Below are 18183 nucleotides of genomic sequence, written 5' to 3'. Positions count from 1 at the left end.
ATACTAACCTGGGTCTTTTGAAGTTTCATATTTTGAGGACTTTAAGACTACATTTTCAAGATTTGTGAAGAATTATGTTGAAATTTCGGTGGGGATTGCATTGAATCTGTAGACTAAAGACATATGAAAATGCTATAGAGAAACACACTACAGTAGAAATGCCCTAAAACGTGTGCATGCACACACACACACACACAAACACACACACACACCACTCCCTCACACACATAGAAGAATATAAATGATGCTACCCTATAACAAGAGAACCAGAACTTCATAATGAGACTGTACTGCTGAACACACTATGTATTTGAGTCATAGGGTAATGGAGAAATCAAATTTATATCAACCTGGAAGTTTCATCCCTATGCTACCAGGAAAGAAAGTAATCAGTTTTACCTAGTTGTGAACACTGAGATACAATAACAACTAGGCTTTCAACACAGGCTTCCTGGTACAATAATGGCATGAAGGTTTTGGAAGAAACTGATTATGTTTGGTAGATTTAAGGTCCATTCCTCTGATGGGGGAGAGTCTTCTGGCTTGTGTTAATTTCATTGGTTAAATAAAGAGACTGCCTTGGCCCTTTAACAGGACAAAAATTAGATAGGCAGAGTAAACAGAACAGAATGGTGGGAGAAAGAAGCTGAGTCAAGGCAGTCACTATGATTCTCCCACTCCAGACAGACGCAGGTTAAGATCTTTCCTGGTAAGCCAGCTTGTGGAGCTACACAGATTATTAGAAATGGGTTAGATCGATATGTAAGAGCTAGCCAATAAGAAACTGAAACTAATGGGCCAGGCAGTGTTTAAAAGAATACAGTTTCCGTGTAATTATTTCTGGTAAAGCTAGCTGTGCGGGCAGCCGGGTGCCGGGGACGCAGCCCCACCGCTCCTATTACAACATTCCTCAAGAGAAAACACATGCCTATTACTGTTGAGTGTTCAAAAAATTGTGGCTAAGGCATAGGGAATAACCTCATAGTTGTGTTTTGTTAAATGGAGTAATAAACTGTTCCTCAAATTATTTTTTTAACCCAGAGAATAGTTCATCTTTGAACCGTCATCACAGAAGTTTCTTTTTTCAGTAAACGGCAATTAATAAAGGGACCCACAATTGGTCACTGTGTACAGAAAAAGATTGTGAATTGCTCAGCTCTAAATAGAGCATCTGTATTATACATACCCCTCCCCCTAAGACTCAGGGATTATAATGAAGATATGTGAAGACTGTTATGATTAGGTATAGTGGACATCCACAGTGAAATAATATTCGCGAGGCATGATAGGATCATCGCACACATAAACATACTTATAGCAACTGTGACCACATGTGTAAGACCTGCAAAATAATTGAGCCAGTCAAAGCCTGACATCGGTGGAGGAAGGACTTATGAAGTCTCACCCCCAGCTTTGGAGTCATTAGCAGTTGATGATTGCTGGCTTAGCAAGAATCAGTTTTCTTCATAGATGTGGTCTGGATGCCATAGTCTGTATTTTAGGAGCTGATACTATACTCATTTTCATCCAGGCACCACTAAGTGGGCTCAGTGGGTTTAAAAACACAGCACATGAAGTTGGCCAGGAAAAATGATGGGTGGATTAGGGGAATGATTGGAAAGGACTGAGTGATAAATTTAATAAAAAATACATGCATATTTATAGAATTCTTGAATAGCTTAAGTAATAATAAAGAAATATTTGATTAGCCTTTAATCAGAAGAGCTAGTGTAGAGAGCCCCCCACCCTCCTTTTTATCATTTGATGCACTTACGTTTTACTGAGGCAAATGTAGCATCATTGAGTTTCTTAGCTAGCAGTTCAAATTTGTAACGATTAAATTGAAGACATGCTCTATCAGCACCTTGCTGTGTTTCAGTAAGTCCACAGGATCATTAGTCAGCCAATCTCTGAAGCTCTCTGAGTGGGTTGATTTTGATGAGTCGCAAATCAGACTCGGTGACACATTCCCCTTTGAGGCTTACTTTTGTAAACTAGAGAAACAAGTTATCTGAAGAAGTTTGTTCAATTTTATCCACATGTAATGAATGCAGAGAAAAAGAGAAAGTTTTTGAAAACACACACACAAATGGTCATACATACTCAAACATACATACACACACGAATTGATGTACTCACACATATTCACAAACTCACACTCTCATAAATATACACACACTCATAGATACACTCATAAACACATACTCATACATATGCACATATAATCACACATACACCCACTCACACATATATATACTCTCTCACACACACACACACTCATATATATTCATATGCACACATTCACACGTACCAGAACTGTTTCTATACTACTATACACTAAGAATCAAAGATCTAAAAGAAAAAGAAAATTCATTGAATTCATTGACTCTGGGTCTCCTGTGGTTTTGTAAATTGTTGAAAGGCCTAATGAAAATGTGGCCTCCAGTTCAGTAAAGCTTATTCACATGATAAGGGAATACAATGTAAGTAAAATTTTTGTGAAATGACTGGGCAATATAGTGTTTCCTGATAACAGTTTGGCAATGCCGGCAGAGTTACTTGTACATTGGGTATATTTGTTGCTGAAGTGACTGTGACTGACACACCACCATACTCCCCCTGCCCTGCCCTGTTGCCTAGTGGCTGGGTGTTTGTAACTAGATGCTTTACAGACAGTTCTCAGTTTTGGATAATTCTCATTTACATCTGTTTCATGATGCAAAATCTTAGTTATTCTGATCTTGAGACTAACACCCAGCATGTAGAATCAGTTAAAAGAAGCCAAGATCAGTTCATCTTTTGGTATAAAAATGAAAAAAAAAACATTTTAATTGTCTGAGCATGCAGCTGTGTTTACCAAGCAAGACAAAGTGCTAAAACGTACAGAATTGTGGATGGTAATTAAACTATAAATCACGATTCCCCAAACCCCAAGGCAGCCAAGGGAGAATGAGGCCTTAGCCTAACACAGACTACCCATTCATCAGAAAATTCAGTTTTTTCTATGACTGCTTTACACTTTATGTTTACAACACAGGGTTTCTCACTAAAAATGCCACTGCCTCACTTACCTGGGCTGACTGGCCAATGGGCTCTAGGGAACTACGTATCTTCCTATCACTAGTACAGAGGGCATAGAAGGTGTTACCATGCCCCGACTTTTATAGATGCTGGCGATCTGTACTCAGGTCCTTTTGCTTTCACAGCAGGTACTTTACTGATAGTGATCTCTTCAGCCCTTCTCATCAGAGGATGAGATAATATCTTAGACTAGATTTAGACTTTCAAGTTGCAGAATAAGTAGTAATGCCATGGTTAATTGCAACACCTACCCCTGTTACGAAATTTTAGACATCTTAGCTACAACACATACTCCCATTATTTGGGAAAGCCAAGGAGAAAGGTTTTGTTTGCTTTTGTTTTTACAGATCAGATGACATAGGCTGAGGCAACTTAAAACACTTACTTAAGAGTCTTAACTGGAGTAAGATACCTTGGCAAAGAATTGCACTCCTTTCCTCAGAGTTCAGAAGGGTGGGAGACTTTGCAAGCAGCATAAATTATTTAATGACCTAGATGCATCTTTTTGCATTCAGATGAAGTTGCCATTTTTGCTCTCTTGTAATTGCAAATGAGAGAAAAAACAGACTCATGGCAGCTGGCAAAAAAAAAAAAAAGTCATTTGGCTTATAAAGTGTGTATAAAGTGTTACAAAAATTTCAGGCATCCCCTGAGATTTTAGAGGTCCCCGGTGTTTTATTTTGCTTTGGTAATCCCATATATGATCTCCTCCAGAGTCTAAATTGAACGGTTACTGTAGATTTGGGTTTATCCAGTTTGCTTTTGCCCTTCAGATATGTTGAATTGACAAGTACAATCAGTATCTGTTCACACACAGACACAAACACATGCAAGCGCACACACACACACACACACACACACACACACACACCTAGCTACCTAAATCAATAATATCTGTAAAGTACACTTTGGAACAAATAATTACAAATTATATCTTCTTATTCCTATTGTGCATAAGGAAATATGCCTTACTGAGCAAGCTCTGCTTTCATTGTCTCATTAACCTACTCATGAAGCCAGCCAACTTTCTCAGATCTTACTTCTAGATTATGTGTGCACTGGTGGATTCACACATGGAGAGGAAGAAGTAATGCACTGTGTGGATTAAAGTCTTCATTTTAAATAATTGCAAAGTATGGCGAAAAAAAGAAGAAAAAGTGGTGATGACATCACCAAATTAATATTAATGTTATTTTCCAAAGTGCTTATCTCAGTTTCTCTTCCTTATTTTTTTCTTTCCTTCCAAACTGAAAGATACTTTAAAAAGAAAATTGCACAACATCCTAGTTAGAGGTACTATTGCTGTGATGAAACACCATGACCAAAAGCAAGCTGGTGAGGAAAGGGTTTATTTGACCCACATTTCAGTGTCATGGCTCATCATTGGAATAGGACAGGACAGTAACTCAAACAAGGGAGGCTCCTGGAGGGAGGAGCAGCAGCAGAGGCAATGGAGGGTGCTATTGACTGGTTTGCTCACCATAGCTTGTTAAGTATGCTTTCTTATAGAGCTCAGGAGGAATGTCATTACCCACAGGGGCTAGACTCTCCCCCATCAGTCACTAAGAAAATCTCTAACAGTGCAGGCTTGATTAGAACCTAATCTTATGGAGGCATTTTCTCAACTGAGGGTCTCTCCTCTCAGACAACTTTATATTTTGTCATATTGACAGAAAACTAGCCAGCACAATCAGTAAATGAAGAATGTTCAAGGATAAAGCAATTAAAAACGGGAAAACAGCAGTGTTTCTTCCCCCTCCTCCATTTATCCTTCTCTTTCTCCCTACCTTCTTCCTTCAAGAGACCAAGCTGGAGTCCTTGATAACTTAAACACAGAGAAAATGTCAGCCCTGTTATGATTCTCTCTAAAAATAAATCTTAACCTTTATTTAATTTTTTATTTTTGAACATGATAGAACATTCATGATCCATTTGCATTTTTCCTAAAAATGCAAAATATCAGTAAGCTGAAAGCATTATGTTTTTGAAATTTTTATGGATAGTTTTATGCATGAGTATTGCATTTATACTATCCTACTCTTCTCCCTACTCCAACTCCTCCCACATGCTCACACTTCCTCTTAAATGAATGGCCGCTTCTTCTGCAGCTATTTTTGTTTCCTATATCTATGTACATATGCATGTGAGTCCATTTAATGTCACTGATCACATATGCAGGTGCATTAATCTGACTACTCGGGGTTGGATAACCTATCAGGGGCTCATCCCTGGAGAAGATTGATTCTCTCTCTGTCAGTAGACATTGATTTCCTATAACTCCTCAACTGTTGGGTTTTGTGAAAATTTCCCCAAATTTGCATATCAGCTGATGTTGTCATTATGCAGTTTTTGTTTTGGCAACTGTATTGTTGAGATTTCATGAGGGAAGTTTCCCTGTTGCATCTGCAGACATTATCTCATAGCTGGTGTCCTGGTTCTCTGCCTCTTACAGTCTTTCTATCCTCTCTTCTGTGTTTTTTTCTGTGACCCTAAGAATAGCAGTTGCACCGCTGATAGATAAATTGGGGTTAGATTCTCTACAGTTACCTATTCTCTGCCCTTTCTTTGCTTGCAGATCTCTATGCAAGTCTCCATGTGTTGCACAGAGAAACTTGTTTGAACAAAGGTGAGAGTTACACTTACCTGTGGGTATATGGATAGACATTTAGAATGCAGCTAGAAATTATACAATTTAGGGCAATTGGACTGGTAAATTCTCTATTTTAGTGCAAATGCCAGGTATGATTAAAATTAAAGCCAGATTTAAAAAAACTCAATAAAAATTAGTAAAAAAATTGAGAGAAAAATAAAGAAAATCGTAGATTTAAAAATAAAGTCTAACATGGCATTACTTGCCTTTAATCCCAGTTCTTGGGATGCAGGAATGGGAAATCTCTGAGTTTGAGACCAGCTTGTTATACATAGTGAGGTCTACACAGCTAGGGCTATGTAGAGAAAATCTGTCTCAAGAAAACCAAACCAAAGCACACCAATCCAAAGCAACAACAAAATCAAAACAAAACTAACAGCAACAACAACAAAACTCAAGCCACATTTGTTTCAATAAGTATATCCTTCGTTGACACAAAAAACTCACATTCTTCTTAAAATTAAAAATATGATTACAAATTCATATCTTATAGTTCAATGTGAATTCTGTTACTTAACTACAACAGTGCCCTGGTTTAATAAATCATGAAGAAAATCAATGAAGCTCACATTCAGTGCTGGAAAGAAAGGTGCAATCATTCTTAAGAAGTAACTTTGGGTGATTCCAAGTTCTCTGAAGAGTTGTGATTAAGGAGAATCACAGATTCTTTGTCCAACAATTATTTCCATCCTACATACAAATGGAGGCATTTAGAAAACATTTGCAATAAGTCCACCCATGCTTTGGAATATTTTCACAGTTCTACATTTAACTCTTGCCTCCAAAATTTATTGTCTAAAAGGAATAACATTGCAATTTTATCAGGATAATAAATATTCTTTTGTAGTGTGGATATGTTATTCAAATACTTCTACTCAAAAGGAAAAGAAACAAAAAACTGCACTTATCATAGAGTATAATGCAGTACAAATAGAAAATGACACCACCAGAAAACTGATTTAATACAGACTTGGGCTAATTGAAGGTTCGGAAATATATTTTCTTGAAGATGAAGGAAATAAATCAATTCAATTAGGCATGTTTTTGAACTTTTTTAAATATACAGTAAGTATTAGGCTAGCGCAAAGATGACAATAGAAGTGTACCAAAGAAGTCTCTATTCTCCTAGTTGTACCAATGTGTAGGGAAGCTTAGGCTACAGAGGGTGTGATTGTAAACAAAGCGTTGACAGTATAGTCAACCAGCCCAGGCTTTTCAATATCAGCACATGCTCCATGTCAGAGTTGCTAAGCAAACTAGATTCTACCAAATACAAATCAATGAATGTTCTTGAAGAGCTTGAAGGTTGTTTAAATAAAACCGTACACTCTTGAGAGGTATGCTTCTTAAAATGGGAGAAAGTTACCAAACATTTTAAGGCAATATTTTAATCTAAGCGCAGCCAGAATATACAGAAGTTCATAATGAACTTGTTGTTTACTGGATGAACTTATGATAATTGTCCATGAATATGAGAACTTACTATTCATATTGTATGGCTTCTGTTTGTAAACATGAACATATGTAAATTAACGGCATGTATAGTGAATGAAGATGTTAGAAAAGTTTGGGGTGGAAAGCTGTTAGGTAGATATGAAGGCCAGAGTGCTGGATATAACTAACTTATGGTTAAATAAGCCAAAAACAATTTCAGGGATTGATATATTTACAAGGGGAAAATTTGATTTGCATTATATCACCGCTGTCAAATGAAGAGAATTTGAGAGGACATACATATCACAGTGCATGAGGTTTTCTCTCCTCTAATTGCTCTTAGAAATAACATATTATAGTGTGTTTCAATAGTGAGCATGCTCAGGCTTCTCTAACTGGAATAAGGGGCATCTGTATGTGCTCCCAATGGTGACTAGACTTCATTTACATAGGTCCCTAAATCATGTCATATTTTCTTCCTACATCTTAGAAAAGATACTGAAGGTTGAGTATTTTCTGAAGCCAGTTGGAATCTGGCATTGGGCTAGCCTGATTTGGGTGTTGCAGAAAAAAAAAATAAGATTTTCCTTTATGACTCAAAACCAAAATGAAACAGATGGTAGGGTGAGGAATGCGGAGGTTGTCGATAGATTTCTTTCCAAAAAGATTTGGTGCTAACATAACATATCCAGTCGACTGGAGCATCTTTATGTGACCAAATATAGAAAGTAAAGATGCCACTGGTTGTCTTATAATTCTTTTATGTGCTGAATGAAAAGAAACTGTGTTTCCTTGCGCTGGTTGGTATCAGCTTAGTATGGAGCAGATGCAACTTCAAATAATTATCTTCTTTGTTTATGAATTCGATGATTTTCATTTATAACTAATATTTTTACCTCTAATTAGATATATTTTTGTAAGTATTGATATATGTGAGGACATATACCAAACAATTTAATTGCTGTGCTATGAACTAGTGACTGATTTCCAGTGTAGAAACTTTCACAGTTGATGGGACAGGACAATGGCACAGTGCTTACATAATTATAACTATTCAGATTGTAACCAGTGCTGCCAGTTTTCAGAGTCAGAACAAATCTATGACAGTACTTTTCTTGTATGTGGCTTTTGTTTCCTTTTTTTTAAATTATTATTATTTTTTTTAAATTATTTATTTATTAAGGATTTCTGCCTCCTCCCCGCCACCTCCTCCCATTTCCCTCCCCCTCCCCTGATCAAGTCCCCTCTCTCATCAGCAATCAGGGTTCCCTGACCTGTGGGAAGTCCAAGGACCGCCCACCTCCATCCAGGCTTAGTAAGTTGAGCATCCAAACTGCCTAGGCTCCCCCAAAGCCAGTATGTGCAGTAGGATCAAAAACCCATTGCCATTGTTCTTGAGTTCTTATTTGTCCTCATTGTCCGCTATGTTCAGCAAGTCCGGTTTTATGCTTTTTTCAGACCCAGGCCAGCTGGCCTTGGTGAATTCCAGATAGAACATCCTTATTGTCTCAGTGTGTGGGTGTACCCTTCGCGGTCCTGAGTTCCTTGCTCGTGCTCCCCCTCCTTCTGCTTCTGATTTGGACCTTGAGATTTCTGTCCGGTGCTCCACTGTGGGTCTCTGTCTCCTTTCATCGCCTGATGAAGGTTAATATTCAGGAGGATGCCTATATGTTTATCTTTGGATTCACCTTCCATTATTACAGAGGATCAAATATTTATGTCCACATGTGTTTTCCAAGTTTTGTACATGAATGGTGTAAAGTAACCAGTTTTATTATGCATATTTTCTTTTGTCTTTATCCCAATTTTGGAAGTGAACACAAACTATTTCCCATCTTTATCCTTAAATTCGTCCGTCTTATGCCTTGACAGCCATTAATAAACACATATTGGTGGTCCACAGCTTATTTTCTGACTCTAAAGCATTTTGAATCACAACATTAGCACCTGTGTATATTATTCTATAATAAGAATTACTTTTATTACTATATTTTTATGGATAATTATGAAATGAGTGAAAAGCAGGTAGTTTTTTTTCCTCATCTCTATATGAACCAGGTGCTAGCAGAGCTAGAAAGACAAGGAACAGAAGGGAGCAGAGAATCAAAATACCTTTTTCATATCTACTTTATACAGTGATAAGAAAAGCTGCCACAGTTGAATATGGACAAACCTCAACATTTTGAAAACCAAACAAATAAGAATCTAAGAGTAGTGCAATTCTAGAATTTTAACTAACAGGTCTAAAATAAAATCCATATATTTTCTTCATTGCTTATGCTGTTATTGGAAAGGTACAGAGACTGTGAACCTTTTTTCTCCCTCCTGCAATGAGGATTCTGAAACCATTTATTGAGCTTGTTGGAAAGCTGGGAATATTGTACACCTACATAGCAGTCAACCCAGCAGGTGAGAAGCAATGATCATGTGACAGGTGAAGACCTCCCAGGGCTAATTTTTCCACTTTATTAATTTTTATTTTATGCACTAAAGTAATAACAGCAGAAGTGACATCTGATTCTGATGTTTATGTTTTTCAAGTTTAAATGTTTTTGTGACTCAAGTTTAGACTACTTCAGCCGGGCGATGGTGGTGCACGCCTTTAATCCCAGCACTCGGGAGGCAGAGGCAGGCGGATCTCATAATGAGTTTGAGACCAGCCTGGTCTACAGAGCTTGTTCCAGGATAGGCTCCAAAGCCACAGAGAAACCCTGTCTCGAAAAACCAAAAAAAAAAAAAAAAGTTTAGACTACTTCAGTTGGTATCATAGAACATACCTCATGAAAATTGTTTCTGTACACCAGTGTCTACCCAAAGCTTCTTCTGCAACCATAAGGATATAACCTGAAGTTCATCCTTGCAGAGTTATCCATAGTATGCCAGCATCATTATAGACGTAAAATGCAACCCCCAAAATAATTTGTTTTCAGTTATAAGGGAAAATGTTGAAGAAAAGGCCAATTGTCCAAAGTGAGAGAGTTGAGTAAAAACCTGAAACTCAAACAGCACACTTACTAATGATTTTCTTTATGTTACACTTTTTCTTTGAACAGTTTATTTCTGTAATATTTGACAGTATTTCTTATAAAATGTTCTAGATAACCAATTTTTTACTCCTTTCTGTATTTTTTAACAAACTCTTAGCATATTTAAATGCATTCCCTTAAAATATGTTAAAGGAAAATTAAGCTCCATCAATATAAAACAACTCTATGCTTGTTTTCTCTACATGAGAATTGTTTCAGCTTGGAAAGGATGTCTAGACAGGCTGTTGAGAACAAGTTCAATCTCAGGCTGTAGGCAAAACAGGAGAAGAAAATCCACTAACAAGAATTATGTATTGTGAGCTTGCAGTTAAAGACTTCAGGCTCATTTTTTTTTTATTCATAAAGTTTGCATTGTACTTTCTAAGAGCAGTACGACTTAGTAACAACAGCAGCCTTCATAAATTTCTCTTAACTGTAAATGTTTTGGATTTTTCTTTCATCCATCTTTGAAATTATCTTTTGTTTTTAATAACTCAATTGAAAGGCTCACTAGTGATGTTTTTAGTAAGTGTAAAATCTTCATCGTAAGTATTTTTCACTTCTGCTAGCACAATCCCCCAAGTCTAGACCCGAGGATCATTTAGAGTTATCATTTCTATGTATTGATGTAGATATTTTAGTGATTGGGTATTTGGTGCAATGCACAGTGCATCCTAAATGCGCTTGGCAGCCTGTTGTGCTGATCCTCTCATCTCTTCAGAGTTAACATATACAGTATGTTTTCTTAGCATCAGTGAACATTCTTTACATCAATGTATTCCTCATAGGATGGACTCTTAGGGGCTTTAAAATCCCATAAAATAGATGAAGTTTCATAATACTACTAAAAACACTCATTATACTTTGGCTTAAAGATTACCGTGGTTCTTAGTACTTCAAAGAAAGTCAATTCATGCCTTACTAGAGATGAAAGAACACTCTATTTCCATAACCATGAAGGAATTGTTTTTCTATTAATCTAAATTCTCTGTAATTCTAGATCTTAGCTTCTGCACTTGAAAATAGGACTATACACATTATGTTTTATTCCATTTCTATGTAGCTTTTTTTTGCAAATATAAAATATTAAATACCCTGGTCTAAATTTTTTACCTAATAAGCACAGGCAGAATTAACTAGAATATTCTGCAAGCTGCAAGACTAGTGCAATGAATAAGGGAAGAAATCCCTCCCCGTTTCTTCTGTTGATCAGAGATGCGTACCAGTACAGGGTGCTTTGTGTCCCACATTGGACTCTACTGTTCAAAATGCTGTAGGTGAAACACTCTTGTTCTCTTTGAGTCATTTGCTGTCTTTCAGTGCTATGTTAAGCAAATTGACTTGTTTATGTAATAACATTCTTACTTATTTTTTCCACATGGTACACACATGATAACTAAATACTGCAGAGTTTGAAATTGTGAACTGATGTGGGAGTCCCCTCTGTGTGCAGAGATTACCATTAGTGAATAAAGAAACTGCAGTGGCCTGTTGATAGGGTAGAAATTAGGTTGTCGGGGAAAACTAAACGGAATGCTGGAAGGAAGAAGCAGAGTCAGGGAGATATCATGGATCCACTGCCAGAGATAAATGTGCTGAAATTTTGCTGGTAGGCCACAACCTCCTGGTGATATAAAGATTAAAAGAGATGGGTTAAATTAAGATACAAGAGTTAGCCAATGAGAAGTTAGAGCTAATGGGCCAAGCAGTGATTTATTTAATACAGTTTCTGTGTGATTATTTTGGTTCTGGGATGAACAAGTGATCTCCATCCAACAGTGAACTCTCTCACATTGAAGCTCAACTTCTTCCTTCTTAAAACGTTCTGTATTTGTCAGTGACAGTAGGAAAAACACTGCCTCATGATTGGTGTAATAAGGACATGTCTAACACCTGAGAAACAAGTATGGCGTTCCATTGATTCCATTGCATATCACCAATGACCTGGCCATAAAGAAAAGGTAGTTTCTTTCAATAAGCTCCTTTGCAGAGATAACCACTATTTCATTTGCTTTTCAAAATATTCCATCATAATTAGTCTCTACAGTTACAGCTAAGACTGACACAATCACCTCAAAGATAGTGTACTTTGTCAAAGCTTGTATGAATCTGCAGTGTGTGGCAGATTCTGTTGCTCTTCTTTCTTCCCCAGAGATCTCAGTGAGACTAATATTTTGTTGTTGCTGTTGGTTGGTTGGTTTTCTGTGCCAAAGTGATTTATCTACAACTTCTTAAATATGTTGTCTAGTTATTTCACTATTGGGGAGCTCAGCAAGCCCATGAGTGACTGAAGTTCTGAGTATATTGAATTTCTGTGTGTTTTGTTGACATGGGCACAGCCAACAGCCACATAAAGAATCCACAAAGTGGCAAATCTTCCCCAGGTGATGCTTCAAGAGAAGACAAAGCAGCCTTCATTGGATGTCTGAGTGCAAATGATAAAGTGGTGTGGATAGAAACTATTAATTTCATCTTCTTCCTTTGCATGCCTGAGATTTTTTTTACCCACAGAGGCCTCTCCCTCAGAGACTAGCCCCTCCCACTGTGATGCTTAGATGCACTGAGATTCCAAGTTATTGAAGTAATCGGTGTGGCTCCGTCAGAGTGCACAAGTCCCACCTGAAACCAGCATTTTTTCATCCTTGTATCTCTAGACTTCTTCCTCCCTTCCTTCCTTCTTTCCTTCCTTCCTTCCTTCCTTCCTTCCTTCCTTCCTTCCTTCCTTCCTTCCTTCCTTCCTTCTTTCCTTCCTTCCTTCCTTTCTCTATTTCTCTCTCTCTCTCTCTTCCTCTCTCCTCTCCTCTCCTCTCCTCTCCTCTCCTCTTCTCTTCTCTCCTCCCTTTCTCTGTCTTTTGCTTCACAAAATAGGGTTTCTCTCTGTGTAGCTCTGCTTGTCCTGAACCCAGCGCTGAGAATAAAGTCATGAGTTACTATCACTAGGCTTTAGATTTCTTTTTAAATGTTCTGTCTTTATTCCCTGGGCACCTCTAATCAGAATTCTAGAACACAGCCTTATGGTACCTCATAGTCTATAATATTTTAAGAATTATAATAAAATCAGAATTAATGTTGTACTATATCAATTTCTCATTATGACAACATTTATTCATTTATAGATTTCTGTTGTTAACAATTGAAATAATATTTGGAACACCTTATTTATCAGGCTATAGCACTGGGATGTCAAAAGCAGTTGTCAAAATGATTTGATAAGAAAACTGAATTCTTTCTGATTGCTTAAGAATAATAAAATTAAATATCTTCTGTAATCAGTATATTATATCTGACAACAGGCTTGCTCTACTGATGTCCTCTCTGATGGTGATTTGTTTGTTTTAATCAGTTTAAAGCAATTATTTTTAACCTTTATGATTCTGATTCCCTTTTTCCTCATATATCTTTCCTTTCCACACTGCCTATGCATTTTTTTTAAATATTTATCTTATTTTTTGAGAGTATAATATAATTACATTATTTCTCTTCTAATCCTCCCATAAATTTATGACCTCTGTACTCATTAACTTATATATATACACACACACACACACACACACACACACACACACACACATTTGTACAACCTGATCAATCTGTATAATGTTACTTGTACGTTTTCAGAGCTGAGGGTATTGGATAACCAAATGATGTGCTCTTCCCTGGGAAAGACTATTTCTCTTGATTTTAGTATCCCTCAGTTGCATGCAATTCTTTGTGTGGAACTGAGCCCCCCTGTGCTTTCCCTGTTTAAATTAACATGTCTATTGCAGCTAAAGACCAGGATGAGATCTAGTACTGCACAAGAAACCGAATGGTTCTGACAGTTCCTATCACTCTGGCAGCCTTTAACATTACCTGACACAAATATGTCGTGCTATATACTCTGCCTATAGTGTAAGTCTCTTTAGAAGAGATGATGATCGCTTAGATTTACATAATTCCTTCTACATTTATGTTGTCTAAGGAAACAGTGCAATTCCCAGTCTTGTACAGTAGTCTTTTATTTCAATAGATTGCTTAGTTGTTATTTTTCCTGAGGAAGCTATAAAACTTTCCATGAACATGTTCAAAGTCTGAAAACTGAGTTAGGTCAATATATACACATTTTAGTGATTCAAAGAAACTATTTTTTCCATTTATTTTTGTCATGTCTTAGATATATTTATTTTTTTAGAAATATCCCCCAAATCACACTGTTTCTTTCCTATTTTAGATACTGTAATAAGAACTTTCATAGTGTGTGCCAAGCTCTCAGTGGGAGTCCTAGAAACTTACTGTTCAGGGTGTTTTCATTTTCTTGGACTTTGCTATTTGGAATTACTTTAGACACCTAGATAGTGCAGGGATTTTGAAAGAGATTCAGAAGTACCACTTAATTCAACTTCTTTTCTGGACTGAAGTTTGCAAACTAAAAAGAAATTGTATATATTTCCTCCACAGAATAGTAGAACAGAGAAAGACTTCAGGCAAAGAGTGGGTTTTAAAATTACTCTGAATGTGTTGTATTTGAAAGACTCTTAGTCAGAAAGAATGAAAGAGAATACAGAACAAGAAGGGGATGAAATGAGTGAGGATACCTGGGGGGATGATGGAAGAGCCCTCCCCTTTTAACGCACGGTTAACTTTTAGTTCTTTCACCTGAAAGGCTGACCTCCCCTGGAGGTTTGTGAGATTTCCACATTTTACTTAAACCAGATTGAATAAGTTCTTGTTGCTTGTGCACCAAAGAACCTTAACCTGTACCTGCTGTGCTGACGACAAAACAAGAAAGGAGAACACACCCTTCCAACTCAGAATAGGAAAAGTTCATAGGTTTATACTAATGCTGTGCCACTTGGATTGAAAAAAAAAGTGCCCAGTTGGAATCACACGATGACGAGTTTTCTCTCCTTTTCGTTGTGAAGAAGCATGAAGGCACAGAGACTGCTACAGAGACACAGTTGGGAGGAGAGTGTGGACTGCGGAGGTGCACAGGAGACAGTTAAGGTAGTTGTCACAGAGCAATGCTGATGGCAGTGTATAATTGGAGGTATAACAAGGTCTTGACTCTGAATTCTTTGTGACTTCCACCCCAGAGCCTGCAAATTACTATCAATTAATATAATGAACAGATATCTCTACTGAGGCAGAGTACCCACTAGGAGAATGTGGGATATTGAGCTCATCAAAGAGATAACTGACTGTGCCATACAGAGCATTTCTTTGGCCCCACCAAGAATTTTATAGCACTTAGTAAGACATAATTACCATTCAGTTACAGCATATGCTAGAAATTACATAGATTTTTTTTAAATGAATTTAACTGAAGTTAACTATATGGTTGCCATCTTGTATTAACCATATAGTTTTCCCATATGACTATTCAATGTTGATTATTTACATAGGAGATTGTGACATTTTTAAATACACTAAATGCAAATGGAAACTATCCATGATTTCTTGAAATTAACAGGTAAATTGTTGCTTTACAGATGTCCAATTAGCCTAAAATTAGAAATGAACCCTCACAAAACCACTCTGCAAAAATGTCTGCACTGGCTTTTCTAGCATGGACAGTATTGAAATCAATTGTTAAAGTGATCTCTCTGGAATACTAATGGTATGCTCTTTCCTCACACTATTGTTGTTGTTGTTGTTGTTGTTTTGTTTTGTTTTACCAAATAGATGTTGTAGTAGTATTTAAGAGCATTTGCTACTCTTTCATTTGACCAAGCACCCACATCAAAAGCTTACGACCATTGCTAACTCTTGTTTCAGGGGCTCAAATTCTTCTGGCACCCATTGGCACAAGACATTCACATGGTACGCACTTTTATATGCAGGCAAAAAAAGAATAGTCTTTCGATCCCCATGTCATTTTGACCACAGTAAATTTACGCTGAGCACTAATAAATTTTTGCTTTCATATTTAAGCTCGATGATACGTGACAAACTCAACTGTTCAAAGTACTGTTACCTGCTGGGTATAAGAAACATAATAAATAATTGCAAAATTGGAAGTTATTAATATCTGTTAGTCACAAATTTCTCTGCATATTCATAGCTTATGAATTGATAATGAGTCATCAGCTTGCAAATGTCTCACTTTTCATGTAAAATCTATTTGTCAGAAGGGTTGAAAAAAAGTAATGTGGGAGAATTATTTTGAATATTTCAACATAGTTAAAATAACCCAGATTATCCTTTATGTTTGCAGGCATGAAAATCATTTTTGTTTGAGGATTTTTATAACATTTTTACTCTATTGAAAAGAGATATTGGGTGACATACCAAGATATATATTTTATAAAATATATGATTATTCTGTTTGATATTTTAAAAGCTTTAAAGTTGGCTTGTTATTTCCTCTAACATATATCTTTTAAAGAACATATGATCGTCTTGTCTCTGTGGAGAAAGTGTCAATGAAGTGCAAATTTGAACTTCTAAAAGTGTTTCTTTACCCTAGGTGCATTATCACATGTGACTCCCTCATAGGAGTTCATAAAAGCCGACATGAATCACTAAAGATACTGTAAGTTAGTGAAGGATGTCTTGCTATCTGTGTATGTATGCATTACTTAAATGGTCTACATCAAAATAATCAGTAATGTTTCCTTTAGTAGTAAATCAACTTTGAGACAGTAACCCTTCTTAGAGAAGACTGTGGATTCAAGAAAAAGATAATTACAGACTTAACAGGCTTCTTATCAGGAGGTAGGGTTTTTGGTCTGATGATTTCCAAGCTTTAATACGTATTGCAGTGGCCTGGGAGATTGATAACACATGAATTATTGTGGAGTCTACTTGCTTTGATTTTTTTTTGTTGTTGTTGTTGTTTTCTTTTGTTGTCCTAGGGTAAAAACTAATACTTCTTTGTTTTTTTTTTTTTGTTTGTTTTAACAGATTCTCAAATTTTCAAAGGAAGATGGTCCTGATGGTTTAGGAAACCCAATTTAAGTTACTCTGGGTCAAAGCAGCAAAAATATTTCTTGGTGCCTCGTGGTAGACATGTACTATATACAGTAGATGCAAGTATACCAGCTATCTTGTATTCAATGATGTTTTGGCATGATACAATTGGCAAATGACCCTTCATATTGTTGTTAAATGCATAATGTGACCCTAATTGTTCAATTAAATTTCTTCTGATGCTTTCCATCTGAACGTGACACATGGAAATATTTCCTCTGTGAGGAAAGGGAAGTAAACCCAGTAGTATAACAAGTGAGCAGAGACAGGTTAGGGGCTTGGATACTGATTGCACTGAGAGTTCTCAATATGGAGAAACCACCAAATCATTATACATTTTATATTCAAAATCCTATAGATTATTTCCTAAGTGTCTGTTAATAAGAATCTCTTTGCAGCCAAAATCATTCTGACATGATTGATGATTCATGTACCATAAGTTTAAATGTACTTCAACTCCTGATTAATAAGGAAAATAATAAAATAGAAAGATAATTATTAGATTAATAATTACTAGCTTAAAATAATAGTACATGCATTCAATGGGGAAGTAATTTCAATTAATCATTTAGAGATTGCAAATGGAGGGTGGGCTGCTGTAATTTTGTTGAATTTTCAGGAACTCCTGGCAGTGTCTAACAGATGTCACCACTGTCTTTTTGACAGAAACCAGGTGGAGCTTATAAAATAGCTCTTAAATGTAAATTAATAATGTCACTCACAAAAAATATCTCTAGTGCTGATTATTTTTAGGTGAACAGAACTTAAAATATTGTTCTCTGAAAGTGAAACTTGATTTTTTAAAAAATTATTTAAGCAAAAACTTTCAATTTTCTCTTATTATTGGCTAGAGATTTTGTGAATATTACTGAGAGACTCTCTTGTACTACAAATCAGTCTCTTCCCACTTGGCACTTTTTCCATCACATGTAGCTTTGTATTTCTGGGCAAGAAGATAAGCTCTTTGCTTTGACCATGAAAAGTAATGTTCACAAGAATAACATGGCAGGAAGAGTGTAAATTTAAGTCTCTCTCTCTCTGTGT

The sequence above is a fragment of the Microtus ochrogaster genome, chromosome 4 (assembly GCF_000317375.1).
Source record: "Microtus ochrogaster isolate Prairie Vole_2 chromosome 4, MicOch1.0, whole genome shotgun sequence".
NCBI lineage: Eukaryota > Metazoa > Chordata > Mammalia > Rodentia > Cricetidae > Microtus > Microtus ochrogaster.
Note: the sequence above shows the minus strand (reverse complement) of the source record.